We start from the raw sequence: 16503 nt of genomic DNA on the forward strand, positions 1-16503 counted from the left end.
ACGATTGTGAAAGTTAACTCAGGGTTAAGGAGTGAAGATATACATATGTATGTATATATATATATATATATATATATGAGAGATGATGATTACCAATATTTGCATAGTGAAAATAGTGATACGAGACGTCTTTTTATGGTAAATAATTCGGATCATAATTAATCTGTCTATTTTAAAATACTTGGATTTTTTTAAATACTTTATATATAAATAAAATAACCGATGAAATTTATAGATTTCGTATTTTTATCATATTTAATCGGTTGTGATATTTTAATGAGAATTAAGAGCTCCTATATTAAAAAAAAAATATAAAATAAAAATTATACAAAGTTTCATAAAAGAAAATAGTATGCACGTACATATAAAAGTAATAAGCATATCGCTTTATCAACTCTCATATATCCTTTAACTTTACGCTGAATATCATTGACTTCCGTTGATTTGTCAAATCATTTTGTTATTTAGAATTTCCGTTTTGCAGAAAGCAAAACTTCCATTTAATTCATGTCTTGATCATGAATGAATGTGCGAAATCGATAATGATATGCTGTTTTCCTAGATGCAATTTATTCTAAAAAATATTTTTTTTCTATCTTATAAAATATATTAATTAATTATATTGACTTATAATATATACATGTAAAATTTTAAAAATATAATTTCTTAAATGCGCGATTTTATATAATTACAAAATTGTTAAAATTAGTAAAGTAAATTAGACTCATATTTACCCCTCATGTTTGATCCTCAAATTAAAAAATGTTTATGTGCGTCCAATTTATCATTGCACATAATAAATATTGATTAGCTCGTAGCTTTTTTTATAAAATCTATAATTACATTATAAAAATATTGACCTATGGTGAAATAAATAGTATGTGCAAAAATGTTAACACAATATGTATTACACTTAGTATACAGTTAAGATATTAATTTTTCTCAGGTTCTTTATCATTACTTATTAAGTGCTGATACAATGTAAATATTGTATAACTCAAAAAATATGGATAGAATGATTAATAATCATATGTGGCCGATTGCTTCCGGAAACAATGATAAGGCGTGATTGTGTACATTGCCTCTTTGTTCCTCAGCATTGATACAAGATTTCGCTGCAAGTATTAATGCATAACTCGGCCGCAGTAATTATACTATACCACTCGCATTTTTTCATGTGCAATACTCCGATTACTATGAATGGATCTCTTTCATGTAAGAGCCACACGCGTTCTGTACCCGATAAACACTCCGATTCATGTAGGTACGTCAAAAACCTTCTCCCTATATACAGAGTGTCCAAAAATATTCGTAACGAAAATATTATGATATTATTTATAATACAAAGAAAGATGAAGGAATAAAAATGAAAGGATAAAAGTATAGAATAATATGTGTAACTTGGAATCGCAACTATAGTTATAGAAATGTAATTTCATCTTCTGCTTGTGTGTATATATAAAAAGTAAAATCCTATTTTCTAAATTTTTTAAATATATTAACTGATATAAAAATTTTGATTTTTTCTGAAGAATTAAATGTAAAATAATAGTAAATACATATATGAGATACGTTATACATACATGTATGTAATTATACAGAAAATTTTCTCTTAGAATTTATCTTGAATTATGGTAAGAGTTTCTCTGATTAATATATTTAACATAATAAAAATATTAATATCTACCACAATAAGATATAAAATATATATTCGATTAATTTTACTATGAACATAGTAAAATTAACCAAATATGTATATATTAATATTTTTATTTATGGTAAATATTATCTCATAGAAACTTATAAAATTTTTCCAATACCATATTATCCCACGCTTTCAGGATAAATTCTAATTGTATAAGAGAAAATTCTCTCCGCTTTATGTTTTCATGGTACAAAAATTGGTAATAATTTTTTCAATTCGCGCAATCACAAGATCCATTTAAAAATCGTGAAGCTTTTTCAATATAATTTTCAAACTACTCTGACTTTGATTATTGTGCCTCCCGTTGTATCGTTCATCACTATATCGAACATTGATCTTTCATACGTTATTCAAACTTTTTGAAAGACTCTTAATTATTGTATATATCTATAAATAAAGCAACGCGTAACGCTTTTGTGATAATTCGACATAAAGCGCATTGTGCAGACGCCGTCACTCACAATGGACGTTTCAACGAGACGTTCAACTACAATGAGAGGAACAATATTGAGCGTGTCAAAAGGGCGTGAATGAACGGAAATCCCGAGTAATCTAAAAAAAAGAGAGAAAAAAGGACAAAAGGACAATAACGATGTCGCCGCAAGTTGCATTTTGCAAAAGAATAGAATAAAGAAGAAATTGCTCTTTGAAGTTTTCGCAATAACTTTTTATCGATATCATCATAAGTTTATCAATATACGTATATAATTGATAAACTTATAATATATATAATTATATATTTATAATAATTATTATAAAATAATTTGTAAAATAATCTTGTAACTGATATATCGACAACATTTTATTAATATATTTATATATGATAGATCTACATATTGTAGAATTTGATAAAGAATTGATTAATGCAGACATATAAGTTTAAAATACATACGTCGAGTCTTGCTTTGAAATTGAATGGATTTTTTGTCGAAAGCATTTCCATTCATCACGTTTCGATGAAAATCGTACGAATTCGCGCGTGATAAACATCGCATCGTGGCACTAAATACCATGAATGGGCACGAAGGCGTCCGTCCGAGTGAATGGAAAGCGCGAGAGGCGGGTTTCGCCCACGCATATCGAGAGAGACCTCATACAGGTAGATGGATAGTGCACACGTCGGTACACTTAGTTACGCGCTAATAGACCTTGTGGAAGATGGAAGGGGACCCCATATCGGCGTGTGTAGGCGCGAAAGTTCACCGCCTAACAGTTCGATTCATATGGAACGGTACCGGAGAGATCGGCAAAGTCTTATTCAAATCATGTAAACGAGAGAGATCATTTATTTATGACCGACGAATATATTTTCATTTCATTCGACTATATTATTCAATCATTTCTTCATCAAAATCATTTTAATGCAACGCTGCATTTAATTATTCTTATTCGAAGCGCAAAAAGTTTTAGCTTCTGATATACATATATTATTTCATTCTACACGGAGAGAATTTTCTCTTAGAATTTACTCTGAAAATATATATGGTATTGAAAGAATTTTATTAAGAGTTTTTCTGATTAAAAATTTACAACAATAAAAAATATTAATATTTTTATTGTACATATTAATAAAAAAAAATCTTAACCATGATTTTCAGGGTAAACTCTAAGAATAAATGTACTTAGTTGATTAAAGTTTTACAAATCTTTGGAGAAAATAGAAGGAACGTGTAATCATCGTCTAAAGAGGAAAGCTACATCATTACGAATAAACGGCTCGATAATGTACGATGAGAGAACGAGTATGCTAATTAGTTAGTTTGTGTCGCGGCAAGGTGCCTGAAGGTGAAACCGACGAGTAGCAAGGTTCGAGAGAAAAATATGTGATAAGATAAAAACCAGCTAAAGACTAATAATTGCGGCACATAATATTAGCACAGCCTGATAATTCGCGTATATGCAAGATTATACTTTCTCTTTTCTCAAGTATGCTATTTTTTTCGCGATGTTATGTTTGATCGTTCGCCTTAAAATGCCCGGAACGCGTTAGCACAATGCTTGCGTTTAATAAGATAATATTTGCCTATATACATCTTTTTTCATTTTATATTTTGATTATACATATAATATAAAAAATCAACACATATTTATGTGGAATGTTTGTAAAAAACAAATTATTAAAACTTGTAAAAGTTAAAACTAGTTTTTATAAATTTTAAATTTAAAATCTTTTAAAAGCTCTGCGTAAGAAAATAATTTCTAATCTATGCAAAGTTTTTTTCCCAACATTCGCAGATTACTATATATATACCTATATAGATGTCACGCGAATTTATCATCGTAATGCAATTCGCAGATCATGTCGTGTCTTCCGCTGAACGGTGCCTATATTTTCGCAAAAGACTAATGCATTACGTGGATGAGTATTCTGCGGACGTTATTCTTCAACATTACCCGCGTAATAATGCGAGTGCATCTACGAGTGCAATTGCTTCACGTGATCGATAATGTCCATGCAAAGTTAATTCAAAAAATCCAAAGTTTTCTCGAGAGAGATAATTCAATTTGCAGTCATAATAGTCTATACGCGATGAGTTGATACATATAATTGATTTACTATAAAATACGATAAAATAAAAAAAAACTTGTGGCAAGTTTCTACGTATATTATGGTCGACAGTTACGAAATTCGCGAGAATAAAATTGAACGGCGCGAGTTCCAGGCATGCACGCACACATACATATACACACCCGCATACATGCGGGCATATATATAGATGTACATATATATACAAATATATATACATATATATAGTAGGTACCAGCAGCAGCAGTTCGGGAGCAAAACTGTTCTGCTGACGTCACGAGCTATCTTTAAACTTAAAGCAAGCATCGAGTCCAGCGCTCCGTACGCACGCACGCACGCAAGCACGCACGCAAGCAATACGTTCTGCGTGTGCGAGCGCGTGAGATCAGAAACGGATGCGATGCGATGCGCTGCGCTGCGACGTGCTGCCGTACTCCCGCCGTTGCTTGCACAACGTATCGTTGTCCCAGTCGCTTTCTCCTTCTTCTATGTTATGGAGAAACAAATCCGCGTGCTAGCTCGTGTTTGCGAATATAAATTGAACAATCAAGTGATTTTATCTTAAATGCAAAAAGCGATAAAATTAGTTCTCCAATATTCAAACTTTTGTTTCCAAACTGCAGTCTATAAAAGAGTATTATACTTTGTTTTCAATTTTTTGTTCAATTTTTCACAATTATTTTCTTCTCCCTGATTCTGGGTGTGTATATATTTTACGTCTTATTTTTCAAATAAAAACAAAAAAATATATTTGTTTTCTTGGAAAAATATTAGTGTATACGTATACGTAAATACTGATGGAAAATAAAAATGATTAAAAATATGAATTATAGGAAAAAGAGTGGCGAAACATTATTCAATTAAAATTATAAAAAAGTTCTTTTGAAAGAAATAAATGATTGGAAAAATAATTACGTGCAAATTGTTGGTTTCACGGCAAAACCCATGATACATATTACAGAAACGCACCGTATACCGAGCAGAAAAAGGACAGCTTGCAGAATGCAGTCACATCCGCGTGAATCATCGTTCTTCCTGCCTTTAATGCGATTTCGGTAATCGAGGTAACTAACGATGTCTCATGAATAATCGTTTTCTCGTTAATTCACGAGCGGATATATTCTACGTATTAATGTTATTCTAAGTGTTAATGTAATTTTTATTCTTCCGTAATAATATTCTTGTATTAATGAGTCATATCGAATTTGCTGTAATCAATTGAAATATGTACAATGATTTTGTTTGCTTTATCGCTCTAGTTTAATAAACAGATCCATTGCATAAAAAAACCAAAGAAATATACAGTCTAGTAAAATATGTACGATATATTACATATATAGAAACTCAGGCTATTTTAAATATTTTAAATATTTTTAAATATTATAAGTACTTATTTTGTTTCAATTAATCTTTCTCTATATACTTTAGATGAAATAAATTTAAATAAAATAAATAATAATATTTAATAATATTTATAATTCTATTTTCCATATAATCATATGTGCAATATCTTATTTTTTCGTTCAAAATTATATCTTTTCTGTAAAGTAGGTGATTAAAGAAATTATGCAGTTTTATATCGTTCTTTACAAATGACATCTCGTCATTAAAACGCAAAATAAAATAATGTAGAAAATAAATACGAAATAAGTATCACGTCCTCGTATCGAGTTGCGAGCGGCGTCGATGTCGATCGCAAAGAAACGAAATAACGTTCTGCACGAGCGAATGCCATCAGCCGGAACGATCGTGCTTCACTGTCGCAAGAACGATCGACCCCGATCGAGCATCGATCGCGACCTCAAATCAATAATAACAATAATAATAATAATCTAGATTGCGAGCGCAATATGATTCCGCTATAGCAAACACAGGACAGAGATTAAATTCTGTGGTTTGCACGGATTAAATGTACGTATCGAGAATCGAATATAAAAAATATGTAGATATAGATAATTCCGCTTATCAAACTATTTTTCTCAATTTTCTTTATTTTAATTGCCAAACAACATTACGTCAAAAGAAGATTTTAACTTCTTTCATACAAATTGTATGGCAAATAAAATAAAATGATTTAATTTAGCTTAAATAATATATAAAAATGTATTATATAATATATAAATATAATATAAATGTAAAACATATAATATATAAATATATTATATATTAAATATAAATATAAATATAAATGTAAGAAAAATAAAATTTTTTTAAAAATTCATTTTAAAAAGCAACAGCTTTTCTCATTATTTGCAATATGTTTAAGATATTTTAATTTGTATACTTAGCCATCTGTTACATAATTATATACGAATGCAAATCGCCGTTTGATTAAAAGAGATTGCTCGCGAAGAAAGATCAGTCATGCATACAAGCGAGCTTCCGGACGTAGAAAATATGTGTAACAGTGAACTCATTCAACAATCTATGATTGTGTATCAATTATGTGCAGTCAATTTTACGCGCGATATGTTCGACAATGCATTAAAAAAAATCATTTGTATACCAAATACAAGTTTAAATTTTTATTTAAAAATAATACTGAAATAACGATATAAATCTCAAGTTTAGAAAAATATATTCATTATTAAAATCTTGTGACTAAATCATTATTATTAAATACAATCGTTTTTACTATTAATCATAGGTATTAAAAATATCTAACTTAATGTTATTCTCCTTTATTATTCTTTTTTAAATTATATATTATTTATTTATTAATATAATGGATTATATAAAATCAATTTTGTATTAAATATAATTAATATAATTATTGTATATGTGCGTTATATATCTTTATTATTCTCTTGTTGTATACCGGTATTAAACTATGTATTATATCGCGGCCTCCGTATATGTATTCTATCATGCAGTCTTGAAAAGCACGCGACAGAAAACATATTTGTCGTATTATTGAACGGTCAATGAACGTAACAATATGTACACCATGTAGAGGCAAGAATCGATCTACATTACGCGAGACAGAGAAGGATAAACTGATGGTCGGGGCTCCTATTAAATCATCATTTAATACGACAGCATTTACTGCTCGAGCAGCATTTCGTTTGAGAAAATAGATTTAGATCGCAGCCTCGACGGAGGCTGGAGCTTTCGAATGATTTCCAAGAGAATATTTCACGAAATTTCTATTTGTATCGATCCACTGTATATATATGAAATAATATCCAACCATTTTAATTCGTATAAATAAGATAATGATAATTACTTCTAATTACTTATATATTTCTAAAGTATTAATTGGCCAAAATTATTCATTTTGGTCATTGATGAAAGAAGCAAATTTTATTCTACAGTAGGTGTATCCGTAAATAATCCCATCATCTCATTTGAACGAATAAGTACCATATACGGACGCTCTAATTGAACGGAATGAACGGGGATGTCGGTAGTTATTTCATCGAACTAACTAGCCGTTTGTCGACTTCGCACATCCTTCTCCTCAACGCGCAAAAACACGTTTTAACCATTTTTCTTTTGAACAAAATATTAAAAAAAGATTACGTAATATTCAGAAAAATCTAAAAAGATGCATAAGTGCGCGAATTTAATTAGAATGCAATAATTTTCACATATTTATTCAGAGGAAAGATCGTATTTTTTAGTGTCTCGTATAATTAAAATAGTAATATTTTTAATTTTTATAAAATTATTTTTATATTAAAAATGAACTAATAATATATTTAATTGCGTTCATAAATATTTTCAACTTATAAATTAATTAAATTAAATTATTCCTGTTTTGCTTTCACCCGTACGACTACTATACTATTACTCTATTGCGAAAGAAACATGGGTATTTTATTACGAATGAAAAAGCTTACGAGAGTCGATATGAGCAATATGATTCAATTTTATGTAAATCACTTCAATAGACTGGCTATCGACATTTACGCCCCTCAAGATAGATACTTATAACGTTTAATCACTCGTGACATAATGAGACTTCCAACATGAATTCCGATGACGTTTGCTCGATATACAGAATCACCTGCATTTCGTCATCTGTATATGTAAAATGTAGAGAAAAAGAATATATCTCGATATATATTTTACTATTACTTTATAAAAGTATAGACGTCGATTTGCACTTTTATTTTTCGATATAACTAACATGAAGAATTTACTTTGCAATATAACAATTTAAATTTTAAATTATAATCTATTAATTTTAGCAGTTTTTTAAATTTTACGAAGAGTCTCTTTTATATAAATAAATACACACGATACGTACATGTATATTTTATTATGCAAGAAATTAAATGCATTTTTAAATGCATCCTGCTATGCATCAAACGTACGAGCCAAAAAATGAATTTTTTTATGTTAGACGAGCCTGATATTTTCGCAAACTAATTGTTTCTTCCATTATCGTTTTTTAGATAATTTTTTATCGAACGAAGAATTTGAAAAGAAACGTTAAGCCGAACATTAAAACGAAACATGTGACCTAAGAAGCGTGTACATGCAAAGCTAAAATATAGAAGCAAGACGAGAAAAGAAAACAAACTCGTGGGTTAAAAAAATACAGATGAAGAGACAAAGCAAACATTTCGACCTAATTAATATCTCTATATGTATACACTCCTAATCGCTACATCAACTCAAATCGAAATATAAATCGTCGACGAGAAAATAGCTGTCATCATAAAATTCCGAGATATTCAGACATGTGCGTATGGTATATACATATACGCTTTAAATAAAATTCGTGATATATTCGCATTTTATCTACGTTTTTTTATTTTATCTACAAACCAGCAAATATTAAACGTAAATTAGTGTATATTAATTAAAATTAAAATTCTCATTAATTTTACTGTTATACACACAAACAGTTCGCAGTTTAAGTAAATGACACTTTTTCGAAGAAAAGAAAAGCAATATACTATATACGTTCCAGTAACATATTTTAAGAGTAATTTAGAAAATCATATTAGAATGTAGGTCAATCATTAAAAATATTTCTGGACATATTAGAAGGAACACATTAATAAGGGTGTGGTCTGTTTGATCTTATTGTCGTTCAACTCGTGCTCTTAAGTTACCTACAAGGAAAATTCCCGTTACGACCCGAACACATCGCGGTCTTGAAGCGAATATAATGATGTGCGCATGGTCGTTTCATTTTTCCTAATGAAAGATATGACGCGTAGCCTACGAGCTGTTGGATATATTTTCAGAATATTATCTTTCCGGTTATAAAAGTACCACAGTTGTGCCAATAATAATATCGATGCAAAATTTTGTGCTATAATAAGGACATTTACTTAGGAGATAAAGAGCATAAAGGTATGATGAAGGTTTCACATAAATAAATAAAGTATTAATGCAACGAGAGAGACAGATCTTGAAACATTACGTAGCTTGCATATATAATATTACATATATAATTGATATATTTGTGATTCATTAAATTAAACTCATACACATAGAGAATAGTTTCTTTTACAATTAGAATTTACCCCGAAAATTATGGTAATCGTGGGACAATATAGTAGTGGAAGAATTTTTATCTGATTAATATTTATATACATGTTACACAATAAAAAAATATTAATATCTATATTACAATAAGATATAAAATATGTTCTACTAATTTTACTATGCACATATATATTAATATTTTTATTGTAGTAAATATTAATGAAAGAAACTCTTATAAAATTCTTCCAATACCAGCATATTGTCCCACGATTACCATGATGATTTTCAGGGTAAATTCTAAGAGAAAATTCTCTCTGTATATAGTTTGTGCGTAAATGTACTCTTAAAAATTGTTTTTGAAAACAGTTTATTATTCGAATAAAATTTGGTCTATTTTTGAGCGATACCCGCGGTTGCCTTTTACAACTCTTCCGTCTCTCCAATTTGTCTGAACGTTGAAACCAAGAGTCATAACCGCGTAAAAATTCGTGTTAATGATGGTGAATTTGTCGTCGCGACTCGTAGACTTATAAGGCTCGTCCTTCGTGCCGTTCAACCGCAATAACGAGGTCGTTCGGTCAAGGTTTCGGAGCGGAGTTTTATCGACGCTGCTAAAAAATCATCGTCATCTCCGCCATTTCCGTACGGCGCATGTCCGAGAGAGAGAAGAGCTCATCATCTCGAATATATTTCGGTCCAGCGGAAAATATATTACTCATTCTCGACACGTACAGATAGATCCCTCGTGCTCTCGAGTTATCCGAAAGAACATAACTTTGTCTTTATCAAGCATGATTCACTCGCTGAATTTATGAAATCAGACACGTTTCTACGGACCGTGAAAAATCGTGAGAAAATTGCTCGTATTTCGGAGAAAAAATCCTCGGTTGATACGCAATTTACACAACAATATCTGTCTTATTATGTACTTATCGAGAGACCGGCAATTTTCTAAAGGTCAGAATAATTTTGATATTAAGCAACGGACGAAAATACATATATACTCGATACTCAATATCTCATTACTCAATGTTAATTATATAAATTATGTCAGTCGCAAAAAATAACGATATGAAGATATGTAATCATTTATCCAAAATGTCTTTAACCAAGTAATCATTTACTTATGTCATCAAAGCTAAAGAATTCGTATGAAGTAATCTTTGTGACTCATAATATTGAAACGTAAACATCGTCATCACATTTTACGTGGAATTATGTGTTCGTTGTTTATATTTGACATGCAAATGTTTTCTGGAAATGTATTTGTTTAAACAAAAACTAATTACATTTTCATATTTTTAACTATGCACATTAAATTGTATATGATAATAAAATAAAACAGGTTTCAAAGTTTGCGATGGACATAGATATTCCAAAGACGTTAAAAGGCTTTGACTCGTTATTTCGATTCTTTTCAATCAACGATTGATTATTAAATCAGACAGGCACGTTTGTAGTCGACTCGTCGTATTAATAATAACGCGACGCGGCTGATTCTTAACGTCATCTCCAATTAACGCAGCGCTAAAACCAATTGAATTGAGATTGCAAGCTTAATAGCAAGTGCAACTATGTGCGAGCTATTAGCATATCTACGTAACGCGGTTGCAATATTATCGACCATATTCAATGTCAATTATCGTCTCACAAGAATGTTCGAACTGGTTGGACTTTGAAAGGTCAAGGATAAACAATTTTCAACGCAATGTAATCAATAATCGCGATTATTCTAATCCGTCAAAGTATTTTACATGCTGAAATGTAGGCTACAACTTAACGGTTCTCTTGAAAAAAGCATAATATTTTGTAGAAACTATAAAATATTCCAGATAAAAATTAAAAATATAACTTTACACACAATCATATACAGGGTATTAGTGATAACATCGAAAGCATGAAAACTTTTTCTATACAAATTTTTAAATGATTAGATAAAGAATGCATTCAGCCAGACGACATTTTCAACTTTAAAGAGTAGGTATCCAAACCAAAGGAAAGCAAAACGATAATTTAAATCTCTCGAGTTTCTTTCAGAAAAAAATAGGACAAAAAATATTCTCGATCCAATATCACGCGCAAACAGAATTAAATCACTCATCTACAATACGTCGCCTTTTCGTCCCTCGATTTTTTTATTCGTAATTATAAGAACGATACGAGTGTAGTCCGTGCACCAACAATACATTGTTCCATTTCCAAGTCATAAATCTTGTGACAAAAGTGATATTTCTTCTCTCGCCCCAGACGAAAGATATATATTAAAACTCTATAAAGATCATTAATTAATCTCATTCATAAGGAATCACTATAGTGTGCGTCTCTGTGACCATTTTCGCCAAAACGATTCGCCTCCATCGCGAACCGCCTAAGGTAGCCGACGTGATATAAAATTACGGTGTGTAATCCGACACTATACATGTAATCTGAGCAGATAATTCGACTTAAGCGCTTCGCGGTGACTCGACCTTCGGATTTTAACCTTCGCGCGCGCTTACTTGTCACTTCGATGGCTAGAGAATCTAGAGATACGTATAAAAATCGACCCGACACCCACATATCTCCCCCCTTTTCATCTTTGCTACCTGATTTCAATGGTCAGTCAGAGATCGTAAAAAAATACACGAGTTTGCCAAAAAACCTGATTAATATGCTCTCTGTTTTAATCTCGAAATAATTTTTATAAAGATTTCGTCGTGCTTGAAATTTGCCTTGATCAAACAAGTAAATAGCGTGCATTTGACGCATGATATAAATTCAAAATGACGGAATTCGAGACCGTGAAAAGAGAGAGCTTCGCGGCGGCAGGTCTTCTATGGCTTCGCGGAAGAGTCGTAAGAAGAATGCAGTCTTGTCGTCGAGTTCTGACGTACGGTACATCGGCTCGGGTGTCGCTGACTTTTTCTTCTTTCACGAAGCCACGTGTCTGACCAACGAGCGTCAATTATTCGAGCGGCATTTCATCATCGTGCATTTTGATAAGAACTAATTGTAAATATCGAATCAGACACGCTCGCAAAATGCCATTCGATTTAGTTTTATCTCTGGCATTGTATATGTATATATGTAATCCTCATCTCACATAGAGAAAATAATATACATATATATGCAGGGTTGGGTAGTTAATAATTTTTTAAACTTTGATTTTTTAAAGTTAAAGTTAGTTGCTTATATAAAATTAATTTAGTTAAGTTCGAAGTTTTATGAACAAAAAATTAACTCAGTTAAAGTTAAGTTAAGATTAAATTAACTAAAGTTAAATCAAAAGTTAATTTTTAAATTAGAATTTTATTTATTAATTCTTTTAAAATATATAATAACAAATAACAAAGAAATTTTGAATTAAGCTAAGTTAAAAGTTATTAACTTTTTAACCTTTTTTCAACTTTAAACTAATTAACTAGTTATATTACCCAACCCTGTATATATGTAATTATATAAGAATAAAATTAGATGAAGCAAAAAATAATAATTAAATATATATATATTTATATATATTCCTCGAAACAAGAATGAAATTGTACAAAACATGGAAGTTTTAAATAATGTACCATTGCATGTTGTGTAACAAAGAACGAAAATACTCGAACTATTTCGAAGTTGCTTGCACAACGTGTTTACAAATTATAATGTTGAATTTATGGGGCAAACAAAATCAGCATGAAGAAATAGCTAAGAAAAGATGAAACTTGAGATTGTGTTCGAATCGTAGATACGGGATTATTCTCGCGACAATCGCGAGACATAACATAGTTTAATCGTTTTTTGCATCATTCGAGTTTTATTGTGTGTGTGTGTGTGTTTATTTTATAGTCCAAACAAACTATTTAAAAAAAAACATAAAACATTTATAATTTAATTTTAATTTATAAATATTTGTTAAACGTAAAAGAATAGCTGTTAATAAAAAAACTCTATAAATTATACATATTATACATAATTAAAAATATCTCTTTAAAAAACTCTCTTCTATATATATTTTTGAAAATACTTGTTAGTTAATAAATATCATTGATAATTTATTTTTGAAATTTATTATTCAAAAGTCATAGAAAACATGAAATTTTTTTCTCGTATATTTGGATATAAGCTGGAAGCAGGACAAACAATTTCGTGCACATACCTGAGAGGACATTGTATATATTTTTTCCTTTGTTTTCTTAATCTAATTAAAATTGTATAACTATTTTATCTAAAAGCAGTAAAAATACAGAAGATCATTTTTTCAGGAGAGAGAAACGTGAAACAATTCAAAATATATACATGTGTGTGTGTGTGTGTGTGTGTGTGTGTGTGTGTGTGTGTGTTCTCAAAATAATTAAGTAAGAATTAAATAAATGTTAAAATTGAAATTTGCGCATAAAAATAAAATAAGATCTTTATATTATTTATTTTTTGAGAGTAATTCTTATGTTAAAAATATAAATTTTTTTCTAATTTGTAATGATTTTTTAATCTAATGTCAATTTATTCTATGTTGTGTGTATATATACAGGGTGTTATAAAAGTACCGGAACAGCAGAATAACTCGAAAAATATGTCTTAGAAAAAATGTTAAGTACTGGGTTTTTATGATTTTTTTCCTGGCTATCTGAACGTCAGATAGCCAGGAAAAAATCATAAAAACCCAGTACTTAACATTTTTTCTAAGACATATTTTTCGAGTTATTCTGCTGTTCTGGTACTTTTATAACACCCTGTATATACATTTTTTGAAATAATTATATATACAATTATTTTGAAAATTTCGAAGTTTTATATATATTAGAAAATTCATGTTTTCCATATTATCTAAAAAATATATTAAATCTGACCACATATTTTAACTTAATGTTTCTCGTTTTTCAGATACACACACAGAAAATTGTAAAAAATTGTTTGATCAAAATCGTGATTTAAAAACTTTGACGAGATCAATATTAAGCATTGTTTAGTCAATCTTGCAAATATTTGTATTGTATGTGCATTAAAAAAAATCTATAGAAAATATATTCCTTTCTAATAAGGCTATATATATTATAATAAATAGATATATATTCAGGGGCAAAGACTGAAATCCCTGTGACTCATTGTAATGCATCGGATCGCGGCTACGTGCGCTGCAGGACACCCGGTGTATTTACATAAGACTCAGGGGCCGGTAATACGCGTCGGTCCGGTTCGGGTTCGGAGTGGTCAAGCAGTAGATAGATGCAGCGAGAACCTGCACGACCGCGCTAACCTGTTGGGGCCGGGCTGGTGCCGCAAAGTAAAAAAAAAAGGACCGGTCAACAAAAGATATGGCTGCCAGATTTTTCTACCTGGCAGCGCAGTGTGACATGTTCGACGCCTTTTTTCTTTGAAAAAAGAACAAAAAATCGATAATCCGATGTTTTTAAATCAATGTATACATAGTTAATATTTTATTCATATTTATTCAGTTTTCTTCGACAACATCGATTCATAATTTCATCCCTCGCATCGCAAAGGTTTCGTAAAAACAGGATTGAATAATGCATCCGCCACTCGGTACTTTACGTTATAACATATTCATGAGTCACGACCATCTCTATATATTGTGTAAAGGGCGGATAAAGAGTTGGATTATTACTATGATAAAAAATATTCTATTTTAATTATATTAACTAAAGGGTAAGCATAATTATGTATTTTATTGTTAGTACGTAAAAAATAATCTGCGCGAAAAAAATCAAAAAGTTAATTGATTATTTTCCAAATAAATATAAAAGAATCAAATTTAATAAAATTGTTCGCGAAGTAAATAAAAACATATGCATTCTCCAAAAGAACTTGATTTTCTTGGACATTTTAAATTGATGTAATTATTTTAATCAAATTATTATTTATATTCATTATTATAGAAGAATTTGATGTAAAATCTTATAATGTCGATTGTTCTTCATATATCAGCACGTGATTTGATATGTTTAACCTTCACTAAAATATTACGTACTCGATGAATACTCAGTTGACAAAAAAACGAGAATATCGAGTGTAAAATTATCATTATCGCATGCAAGCGAATCACGTTCGAGATATGACGAGGTATTCCTTATCGCACGACCGTCGAATAAACAAAGTGAGCTTGAATTATTTTTTCACCGGAAATGTTTCTTCGCTACGTTTATTCGGAAATTTTATATCGCCACGCAGCTCCGCGAAAAATTATAATTTGCAAAAGTAAACAAACGACGACTAATGACAGAATCAATAAAGAAATTGTGTATCCTTGTATTAAATTTTATTTCTCAAATATTTATTTTCCTTCACATATGTGTACATACAGGATGGCTACGTGACGTCAAAAAAGAGAGAACAGAAAAAAAAATAGATTAAAGACAGAAAATTTTTTTCGCATATACAAATTATGCATGTTTTCGATTTTTTATATATAAGACTTTTTCACACGCCTTCGCATTTTCTTCGATTATCTCACCACGAACAATAAACCACCCTATATATACATATACTCCGTTCTCCATCTTCTTCTTTCTCAATCGATCGAAATTGGCTAATTCAACGAGAATGAAACCGTCCCGCATCAACTTGCTTAATTATGAATGGTATGAAGACAATCAATGATTTTAGTCTCGTAGAAAAACAAAAGAGCTTAAAAAAAATTAATCTCAGTAAAGATTTAAATAACACTTGAAAAGATTTATTTATGAATTAACATTATATGAAGTTTTTGCATCGGTAGTTATTTTAATACAAAAAACTAACGTGTAAAATATATTTTCTATCAATTTTTTGTTTCTATTTTTAATAATTAAAATGTATTTTTGTGAAAAAAAAAAAAAAAAACACATTTATATATTTTTCTCTA

The 16503-nt window shown here is 29.9% G+C and overlaps 1 protein-coding gene across 1 annotated transcript in view; it reads right to left on the minus strand.

Annotated features, from left to right (window-relative positions):
- LOC114942432 (unc-112-related protein) overlaps positions 1–16503 on the minus strand; it is a 36610-nt gene that overhangs the window by 18971 nt on the left and 1136 nt on the right. The window lies entirely within an intron of this gene.

The sequence above is a fragment of the Nylanderia fulva genome, unplaced genomic scaffold (genome assembly GCF_048542155.1).
Source record: "Nylanderia fulva isolate GAGA-0341 unplaced genomic scaffold, ASM4854215v1 Scaffold16, whole genome shotgun sequence".
Taxonomy (NCBI): domain Eukaryota; kingdom Metazoa; phylum Arthropoda; class Insecta; order Hymenoptera; family Formicidae; genus Nylanderia; species Nylanderia fulva.